The sequence below is a fragment of the Cavia porcellus genome, unplaced genomic scaffold, assembly GCF_034190915.1.
Source record: "Cavia porcellus strain 051 isolate PalLab524CR breed Dunkin Hartley unplaced genomic scaffold, mCavPor4.1 scaffold_18, whole genome shotgun sequence".
In the NCBI taxonomy this organism is placed as follows: Eukaryota; Metazoa; Chordata; class Mammalia; order Rodentia; family Caviidae; genus Cavia; species Cavia porcellus.
In genome coordinates this window covers 39,806,906-39,818,384 of record NW_026947501.1, presented here as the reverse complement: position 1 = coordinate 39,818,384, position 11,479 = coordinate 39,806,906, and the positions used below count along the sequence as shown (strand labels likewise).

Here is an 11,479-nt window from a genome sequence, read left to right as displayed (position 1 = left end):
ATTGAAACTGTTAGCAGAAATAAACCAAAATCATAAATCAAATAAGTTTACCAATATCATATTGCCACAATATCACATTATCCTTGTTGACATTTATTTGTTCATAAGGAAGATCTTCTTTTTACCAACAATTCTGATATTTTTCCTGTGAGGTGCCTTTTGCACAATTTTGGATTGCATTAAAAGTTAATCATCCAAGTGACAGAGATGTGGGCACTTAATTCAATTTTGCACCCAAAGCAAATGCCTCACTGGCCTCACCCTAGTCTGTCCCATGTACCAGGGGCTCCACACACATGGAGGATTTTATGAACCTGAGACTTGTATCTTCATTGTGAAGACCAGCCCAGCCCTGAGAACAATGTAATCCATGTGTAAAAACTCAGGGCTTCCAGTCACAACCAGTGATGAAAGGCTCGGGTTTAAAATCCTACCATGCAAGTTCTGCCTTCTCGAGAGAAAAAAAAAAAAAAAAAAAAAAAAAAAAAACCAAAAAAAAAAACCACCCAGGCTCTCGCCAGGGTCACAGCCACAGTGGGGACTGAACTGAAGCTTGATTAGCAAGGGCAATGGCACCTGGCAATGAAGTCATGAGTCATGAGTCCATGAGCAGGAGAAGAATTCAGTAATCTCAGGGTCGAAAAGCAGACCCAGAAAACATGCACTGGGTAGAAAATGAGGCCCAGTAGGACACAAGGTTAGACAGCAGAGAGCAGGCAGGGCCGATCACATTGGATCAGCTTGCAGAGATGAGAAAAATCCCAAATCTAGGACTGCAGGTACAGTTCAGTGGCAGAGTGCTTCACTGGGATGTGGAGGTGCTGGGTCAGTCTTAATCATTCACAATAAAACAGGCAGAAGAAAACTCCCATCATCATCCATCACTAGACCAGTTGCCTCTGAATCTGTGGTCATGTATTGGGACATGAGCAGTGTTCAGACTTCACCAGATTCCAAACACAGCAGCCAAGGATGGCTACCAACCATGGGGCCTAGGGACCACGACAATAAGTCAGGACAAAGAGAAATCACTGAATAATTTAAGCAGAGAGTTGATTGCTGTGCATTTCTCTTTGTTTTCGAATAAAATGTTTTTATTTTTATTTCACATTTAAAGTGAGAGATAGATCATTCCTACATTCAAATGAAAATCACAGCACTGGGAAAAATACACTGACTTACACAGAATGCCTAAGATGAAGACCTGAGGATCTCATCCTGGGTCGGAAATGATCTCCATGCCTCCTCCACAGGGACAAAAACCTCTGGCCAGAGAATGACTCCATCCAGCCTTAAAAGGATGGTGAAATTTTCTGGTTGCAATGGAAGACTTCAGCCCTCGTATTACTCTGCATGGCTCTCAGACAGCATCAGGACCTTCAGAGATGCACAACTAAAGTGAGGCAGGAACTAGGGTGACATGCTCAAGGCCAGCTGTTAAGAGGCCACCTGCTGTGGCCACTGGGTGGATTGTGCTCCTCAGCGCTGGGCCATATTCCACCATCTCCATTTAATGCTGTGTATTCAGTGTTGCCACCTGCACAAGAAAGGATCACACAAATCCTCTTTGAATTTTCAATGAAACTAAAAATGAAAATATTACCCAACTCAGTACTTAACAGCTCCCTTGAAATTTCCAGAGTGAGAAAAGTTAGCCAGAAAGAATAACAGGAATTTTCCCCCAGGTGAGAATTGTGTAATTCAACATACTATTTTCTTTGTATGGGCTTCCATAATGCTCAATGTTACAGCATAGCCACAATCACAGAACTTTTTCCTTTTTAGGACAGGTGGATAGGAATAAATTTTGCATTTATGAAAAGCCACATTTTCAATATTTATTTCTATTGATTTTGACACATTTGTAACTGTGTGTTCAAAAACATATTCCAGCTGTAAGGCAGGAGCAGCACCCATTGGCTTTCCCCGTACACTCTGTTCACCCACCTCAAATGCACTGGAGACTCATTACTGCCTGCACCCTACATAAATGCTTTAGATGTCTCAGATGCTCATATGCAGCTTTCCTTGAATGTGGACACCACAGATTATGTAAATTGCTGTGTTGTTCTAGGGAAAAAGAATTTTATTTTCATTTTGTAGAATGTACCTCAGTTATTTCTGTTGTCGTAATTCTGTAGATATCTCAGCTGTAGGTGAGGATCTCATCTTGGTGCATCCCATTATATCTTTACATGGCACTGTCCACATCATCACGTGCTCCACCTGATATCACTCACTACATCTGCTCTCCTGGTACACACTAAGCAAAAAAAAAAAAAAAAAAAAAAAAAAAAAAAAAAAAAAGGCCGCTTCATACAATAACAGCTTTAAAATTCCCTACCTTCTTCACTGTCTGTCAAGAGTTGATGCTGATTTCAATTGAAAATGGAAGCATGAATGGAAAAAAATGTTAGCACATTATTTCCATAGGGAAACAAAGCTTTCCTTCCTCAAAAAAAGAATTCTTTTAATTAACTGAGGTTGAAAGAATGCAAGGTAAAATCACTGCAATGAGAAATCACACCCTTTATCCTGTGGACTGAGGTTTCTCAGTACTGCTGTCTGGAAATCACACAGGAAGGCGGCACACATACTTATTGAGTCCTGACCTAGATCCCTGATCTCCTAAATGAGTATACAATGGAGGTTTAGATAAAATGAGACAAGTGCTATGATTTTAGTGCTCCAGGAGGGCCAAATGCTTTAGCTTAGCTCCAGACATCCAGGGCTAAGACAAAGACTTCTCTGGACTGCCCACTTTTATTTATTAGGTCCAACAACAAAGGGCAGGGAAACCCAGGAAAATACAGGCAATGAGCAGGAACCTGAGAGTCACTTCAAGGACATCTCCAAGTAATGAATCAAGTCAATTCAGTAGAACTGTCTTATCATAAAGACATGGTAAAAATGAGACAGTAGGAGTAATCCCTGCAGCTGCAGTTGCTATTTACTTAATTGATGTTTGAGCCAAGTGTCCATAGATGCAGCCTAATCTTACCATTTGAGGTATATCTGGCTTCATAGATGACTACAGGACTCAGCCAGGACCAGTGATTCATAGAGGTTCACTTACTATGAACGAGCTCCCATTGCCAGGCAAGGGGCAGACGTCTAGAACAGACTCACAGATAAACATAGAAAGTAAATTAGTTAACGTTAATTCCTGCTCAGAGCCACTTCACAGTGATCTCCAACAGGTGTGACCTGGAGAGGGGCCAATAGATGAAAAGCTGGGAGATGGGAAGATGAGGGACACAGACTCGTGATGCCTCTAGGAGCTGAAGAAGGACAGATTCACTCCTAGAAACTCCAGATTGAGTGCATCCTGACAGCATCCTGGCTCTGTCACACTGAACAGTGTGTTGGATTCTGATGTCCCAAACAGTAAAACGATGACTTTTACAGACTCAAGACATAATTTCATACAAAATGTTACTGTAGAAATAGAAAAGTAATGTGGATGTCTTTACTGAGTTTTCCTGTAAGTCTCTTCCATAATAAAGGATGTAAGGAGCTCCAATCCATTTAATTTTCTGCTGAACACTGTCACCTTCTTTATCAGGAGGAATGGGACATAGTCTAGGCAGATGGAGAGAGGCCAATTCCTGTGTCACATGGGCAGCAAACAGCAGGATGGACACCAAAATGAGTTTGTGCTCCAGGATGAATCACGCAGGGAGAATGACTACAACACTGCTGACAGTCATAATGTGCCATGTCTTTAACTTAGCTGCTGCTGATGATAACAGTGAAATCTTTTCCAGACCCATGGCCACTCAACTGGTGAGAGACCCCAGATTCTCAGGTGTCTGTCCAGCAAATGAGCAGTTCCATCCTGATGGAACCAGGATAAGTAGCTGACCTGCTTGACCTGAGCATTGGCTAAGCAGTCAACTTAAGGAAAGCCTGAACTACAAAGTGAAAACCTGCCTCAAAATCCTCAAAAGTAAAAAATATATATATATTTCAAAAGAATTACTACCCTAATAATAATTTTCATTAACTTAGTGAGTATGTACATATATGCATTTATATACAGCTATCTATATACATTTTAGATGTATATTCATTCATGTGTGTATAAAAATAGATATCCAGTAATATATAAACATCTATTGAGATACATTTCTATACATACATATATATATATATATATATATATTTACAGTGTACCTATTTACATGTTAATATATGTTCATACATATATTAACATCTCTCTATTGAAATAAGTAGGACAGGATATTCATCAACTAAACTAGTACCCAGAAATTGCATATGGGTTACCTAAGGCACAATCATTTTCCCCTTCTCCACATGCCTTCCACAGGACACTTAGTTCTCTTGCTGACACATATATATATTTTTTTAATCTTCCAGGCAAATTCTGTTGACAGCAGTGCCCCATGGTGTGTAACCACTGGGCTAGTGAAGACTAATATCTCAGTAGTTCACTTGGAAATGACATTTTCCAGAAGCCCTCTGCAGGCTGAGCAGTAAGTGCAGGTGGGTGTGGTTTCCTTACTGGGGAAGAGCACTATGCCCCAAGTTCCAATACAGAAAAAGCTTTTAGCTATCGGATCCTTTCTCATAGTACTGGACACCAGGTTGACTTTGTGTTTTATGCTTTTGCCCCAAATACAGAGATTTGAAACAACTTTGCTCAGGAGAGAGGCTTCCTATCCTGCCCTTCACTGTACCTACAAGGGCATTTGCATAGAGTCCCCAGGGAGGCCTTCACAGAAAGTCCCAGATAAAACCTCAACTCACCTTGACTCATCTGAACCCTGGCATCTGCATGTCAAAATGGTGCTCCCTGCTCAGTTAATGTGGCTGCTAATGCTCTGCATTCCTGGGAAGGATGCAGGGAGATGAGGAAGGAGAGGGAGTGAGCAGGATGGGGTCCAACTGTTTCCTGAGTTGTTCTTTCCACATGAGAGGCTGCAGGCTTGTTTCATAGGATGAGAGCAAGAGCTTGAGGGCTGTGTGAGTGAGGAAGATTCCACTGGAGCTGGGCGCTATGGTGAGGGGATGATGTCACAAAGAAAGAGAAGGATGATGCACATTAATTCTCAAGAAGGGTTCTAATCCTCAATACTTTATTGTAAGTGAACATAATTTTGTTTGAAATATGAAATAAATAAGAAAATATGAAATAAATCATGATGCCTGTATATGACCTCATCTTTCTCTCTAATGCTTTAAGGTCCAGAGGAGATATTCAGGTTACTCAGACCCCACTCTCTCTGTCCTGTGCACCTGGAGAGCCAGCCTCTGTCTCCTGTCGGTCCAGTCAGAGTCTCCAGCATAGAGATGGGAAAAGCTATTTGAGATGGATGGTACACAAGCCAGGCCAGACTCCACAGGACATGACTTTTCAGGTTTCCAAAAAGAACCTTAGGGTCTCAAAAAGCTTCAGTAGCAGTGCAATGGGAACAGATTTCACACTCAAAATCAGCAAAGTGGAGGCTAAGGATGCCTGATTTTATTACTGTTATCAAGGTATAGCATGTCCTCCCACAGTGATGCAGCCTTGAGAAAAAACCTCCCTGCCTGGGAGGCTCAGCTGGTCTCCTGCACTGTTGTGCACATTGGTAATTTCTTAGTACATGGGAGAGAAATTGGTTGAAGGCCACAGTCTAGGGTGCATAGGAGGCTTCTGCACGGGACTAAGTAGAGAAAAATCCAAGGAGCATAACGACCTATGTTCTGGTGCGGATTCAGACACCTGTGGCTGACTTGCACAGGTTCCTTGAGTAGTGCAAGTTCTAGTCTTTTCTGAATTTGGATGTAAACTTGAGATGGTTAATGAGAAGAAATTGATGTATAACATTTGTACTCAATCTGCCTTTTATCTCTTATTATGTAAGGATCCCTAGGGGATGAGGTGGTCGGCACAGTTCACTCTGTCTGGTGAAAGACTAGAAAACACAGCCTACACCTCAGGAAGCATCACAGAGGTAAAGAGGTCCCTCTGGATCTTCAAGTATGGGCCTGATCCAATTGCAGTACGGGAAAGGGTGCCTTGTGGAGAGCTAAAGCCATGAGCAGTAATGATCACGGCCATGGATGCACTATGTTCTATTACATATTCCACATCAAGCTGGTGGCACAGCTGGGCACCCAGTTTATGAATCTGAGCTCCACAGAATCCAGGAGTGACTTGAATACAGAAACAAGCCCTCATTTGTCACAGAAATGCCACAGAATGCACTAATATAACAAAGATGCAAAGGGGCAAGAGAATTCTCAGGGAATTCTGCCCACTGATCAACAGAAGTTCAACAGGGAATTTACACCTGTGTTAGGCCCTATCTTTCCATTTTTACTCACCAAGTTAAGGAAATACAGTAAAAAACAATTAAATTTAACAAAAGTATGAACTATAAAAATAGAAGGGTCAAAAGAACACAGTGAACTAGAAAGACACAAATTAATAAAGAAGAGCTTAATAATATAATAAGCTTAAAAGGGGGCACAGAAAAAGAAAATAAAAAGCATAATAAAACAAGAAAATGTATAACAGAAATGGAAAACAAGAGATCAAAATATTGGATCATATTAAATATAAGTAAATAAAATTAACAAAGTGAAGAAAATCACAAAACAAGTCAGAGCAAATGAAATGAGCCCTAAAATAATCTTGATGAGACTAACAGATGAGAGAAATATTTTTTTTCTGGGTTTTCTAATTTTGAATTAGTACTTATGTGAGGAGAGTGGTAAATCCCTGCTCAGCACAAGGTGTATTTCCCTCACCAACAGATGATTCTGTTGATAGGTGAGCTCTGCTGTGTCTTAGGCCCTGGGCAGGGCCAAGAAAGCATGTGTGCGTGTGTGTGTGTGTGTGTCTGTGTGTGTGTGTGTGTGTCTGTGTGTGTGTGTGTGTGTGTGTGTAAGCACATGCACACATGTAGTTCCTGCCATGCACATAGCTTTTCAGCTTGCTGGCCAGGTAGGCACACAGTCATGCAAAATTCTCCATTCTGTGTCCTCAGGGGTGGAGCCAAGGTGCACTTCAGGGCACATCTGCAAATGTGTCACAAAGCAGAGGAAACAAACTTACCACTGACTCCTACACTGAAAGGGGCAGCAGAAGAAAGAACAATCTCCCACTTGGTCTTACTCTCCCATACATCAGAACCAGGCCCCTCGGCCAGCCACATGTGATGGGTCCGCTGGTCTCCACACAGTGCAGTGTCCTCCACAAAGGGAGTGGCTAACTGCTTCAGTTCTGAGAAAGCATGAGGATGACCTTTCCCCTCTCCACAAGTGTCTCATGTGGCCAGCTCTTACCAAGAGCTGCAGCACTGAGTGCGGAGGGTCCACTCTGTTTTCTGATGCCCCAGAATAATTCACTGCCAAGAACTGGGAATTTCTCAGGATGGCTCATACTCCACTCAAACATGGTGGAGAAAACAAACAAAAGAGAGAACCAACAAAAGGGAATGGGAGGATAAGCAAGGAAAGAAAGCAGGGAGGAAGATGCAGGAGAAGGGAGAGAAAGACACGAGAAAGGGACAAATTTGGGATTCATTTTTTATTTTTTGTCACCAGACCTGCCTGAGCTGCTGTCATTTCATCTGAAAGTACTGAAGAGCACAGCAAAAAGGAGCTCCAGTCTCCACCTGGGCATGGGCTCTGCAGCAGCCTGGGGCAGGACTCACTCTGCATGGCCTCCTGGGCATGCTAAATTTAGCTGGCCCAGAAGGGCTCTCTCTGAGTGAAGTGAACAGCAAAGGGACAGTAGAAATTACCCTTCCCACAGTGGCTGTGAACTGAAAAGAGACTTCTAAATACAGTGGGAAATGACTAGATTAAAAACAAACAAGATTTCTTGAAAGTAATGAGTGTAGATCAATGTGACCAATATATCTGTATTTCAACAAAGTCTGCTTCAGAAGGATTGGGAGTTTTAAACCTTGAAAGTGATTGAACATAGTCTTCTTTGGGAGATGCCCACCTAAAACCCTGTCTGGAGGTGGACACAACCATGGAAAATCCTCAAGAATGCTCACAAATGCTACATAAAGGGCCATAGATTACAAAGTCAGAGATTCTAGGTACTAAATTTTAAATATATAAACTAAGTATTAGTGAAAATATCAGATAGAAAAGTACATTTCCCATACTTCTGATTTGGTACTTAGAGAAGATGCTGAGGAAATCAATTATAAACATGTTATTATTTGAAAAATGAAGCAAACTAAAGGAAAAAATAAATCTAATCAGCTGTGTAAAATTGACATCTCAATACTTTTTATACACACTGTAAATCATTCAAATTATGTTTATAATCAATCCATAATTACTATTCAATTTGTGTTTTATTATTTGATTTAATCAATATGATACCATCTTTGCTTTTGCTTTCAGGAGATTATTGCTAAGCTTATTTTCTTAGTTATGAAATATTACCATAAATTTTTATACTCTGATGTGAGTCTCACCTAAGATGCTGGGATTCTTCGATATAGCACAACCAAAGTGCATGTGGTTTTTAAAATGTCCTGATTTACAAGGACAAGAATACGAAAGCTGATGCAATGTGTCTGAGTCTGATGCTAACAACTCATTGTTTCCTCTCCATCTATGCTAAACTTTAGAACTTTGTTATCTGACTGTTCCAGTGAGCTGTAATTTAACTTCTTTCATTTCATTTACTACTGATTCATGTGAGACAAATGAGGAGCAACGTGTTAAGAGTCCAGACAAACCCAACAAGTGAACATTTCAACTTCTCAGACTGTTTGAGTGAACCTACACATTCAGAAGACAAACTCACTCAAGACAGATAGTAACAGTCAGCCCAGCACACTGAGGCTGAGACAGGAGAATGGACAGGTGGAGCAGAAACTGGGCAACTGAACAAGACACTGAGACTCAGTATCAAAGCCAGAGAAATACAAAGACAGGTGATGTAGCTCAGTGTGAATGTCCTCAGTTTAACACCCATGCCCCCAACACACACACAGAGGGTGAGAAGCACATATAAGAGAGTCCTTGTTTACAATAAAAGCATGCATCACACATTACTTATTTACCTATTTTACCACACACAGTCTTTCTCACATATGTGACAGGTACACTGCAGCTCATGGGCTGCCATAACCAATAACAGAAACTTACAGACCAATGATAGCATGGCTTTACTCTCTCACAGCTTTGGAGGAACTCTCAACTGACCCCCTTTCCATAGTGACCATCTCAGATAACCCCAGGGCCATGTCAGCCATTAGTTCAAATTACCTTGAGATGTTAAAACACTGGATTCAGTCATGACATTCTGCTATTGAGAATGTCTCTTTAAACATGGAGCATGGTAGTACAATATCTATTAAAAAAAAAGTAGGTAATGGAGAAAGCTCCTGGCAAAAAAACCATTAATTAGCTGTACAAAATTGACATCTCAATACATTATATACAAACTGTAAATCTTTCAAATCATCTTTTAATCAAGCCAGAAACATTATTCACAACTCAAATTGTGTTTTGTTATTTGATTTAATCTATGAAATATCACCCTTAACTTTGTCTTCAGAAGATTATTACTACAGTTATTTCCTTACATATGAAATATTAAAATAACCTCTTATACCCTGATGTAAGTCTCACATAAAATACTGGGATACTTTAATATAACACAGCCAAACTGTATGTCATTTTTAAAACTCCTAGTTTCCAAGGACAAGAATATGAAAGCTGACTCAATGTGTCTGAGTCTGATACTAACAACTTGTGGTCTCCTCTCCATCTTGGCTGAACTTCAAAGCTTTGCCTTGGAACTGCTACCGTGAGCTGAAATTTATTTTCTTCTGTTTGACCTCCTACTTCAGATTCATGTGAGACAGATAACTTAAGGGATTTAAGAGTGCAGAGACATCCAATAAATGAACTTTTCAACCTCTTGAACTATTTAGGAAAAACACACACTCACAAGTTAAAGTCACTTAAGACAGATGATACACACCTGCCACCTTAGTACACAGGTGGCTGAGGCAGGAGAATACAGACCCTGGAAATGAAACTGGGCAACTGAGCAACACACAGAGATCCAGTCTTAAAATAAAAACATACAAAGGACTGGTGATGTAGCTCAGTGTGAATGTCCTGTTTTAACCCTGAACACACATACACACACACATGAACACACACAAGCACATGCACACTTACACACAGAGGGTGATAAGTACATATTACAGAATCCTCCTTTAATTATTTGTTCACAAACACACTTTCCCAAATATGTGAGAGGTACACTACAGCTTTGGCCTATCGTAATAAACATCATGAACTTATAGACCAAGGACAGCGTGGCTTTACTCTCTCACAGCTTTGGAGGAACTCAAACTGACCCCTTTTCCAGAGTGACCATCTCAGGTAAACCCCTGGGTCATGTCAGCCATTGGTGCAAATTATCATGAGACCTCAAAACACAGATTAAATTGTGATATTCTGACATTTAGAAAATCACTTTACACTATGGGCTATAGCTGTTCAATATCTATTAAAAGAAAGTAGATATGAGAAGGATGTTTTATGATTGTTCAGAGGAGTGATATAGAATATTTCTTTCCTTTTGTATAAACTCAAGAGAAACATTTGCTTAAGAAAGGTTTTGATAAATCCAGTGTGTGTGTGTGTGTGTGTGTGTGCACACGTGTGTGTGTGTGTCTGTCTGTGTGTGTGTGTGTCTAAGTGTGTATGCATATCTACAAATTCACATCCACTATGTAACGCTAATTTTTTTCTTTTAACTTTTGTTTTCCACAGAGTAGCAGTTCTCCAGCTTGAAGACAAACATTTTCCTCTGTATCATTTTTTTTAATTTTGGTGCTCTTATATCATTTAATATCTACAACAAAGTAAAGATTATTTCTAATACTTATTTCTAAGATGATGAAAGTTGATCTGATCACAACAGAATAGTTTATATGTTGTTAATGGTAAAAAAAAATTACTAAAGATGGAGTTTTCATGAAGTGAGAATTGCTTCTTTCTCTAGGAGGCTAAGAAACATGAGACTTCCCCTCCCAGAGACTGATCTGCATGCACCCCCAAATCCTGGGGAATGCAGTCCTGTCTGGAATGGGCAGAGCACAGAGTACTCTGTCCATGCTGGACACTGAGATTTTCTGAAGGATCCTTGTATCCACTGTTTCACACAGAATGGACTTTGTTACTTTGTTTTATTGTTTGCCACTAATACAGAGGATATTTTATACCCCTGGGCCCACATGAGAAGCCTCCAACCAAGCTCTGCACTCTTTCTGCACCACTGAACGCACCAGGGAATTTGCATTTTGTCCCCAGGGAGGACCTTCCCAAGCAAGTCTCAGATAAAAGCTGGGTCTAACTTGGCCTTGACTGATCAGGACTCTTCATTTCAAGTTCTCAAAATGAGGCTCCTTCTTCAGCTCCTAGGGCTGCTATTGCTCTGGATCGCTGGTAAGGACACAGGGACATCAGGAGGGGCATG

General features: G+C 40.6%; 1 long non-coding RNA gene across 1 annotated transcript; it reads right to left on the bottom strand.

Annotated features, from left to right (window-relative positions):
* Positions 1-1,204: 1,204 nt before the first annotated feature.
* On the bottom strand, positions 1,205-5,009 carry LOC134471501 (uncharacterized). Its single transcript, XR_010040951.1, has 3 exons — positions 4,771-5,009; positions 2,111-2,263; positions 1,205-1,537 (listed from the first exon to the last, which is right to left on the bottom strand). It is a non-coding gene; the product is annotated as an uncharacterized LOC134471501 (long non-coding RNA).
* Positions 5,010-11,479: the final 6,470 nt, after the last annotated feature.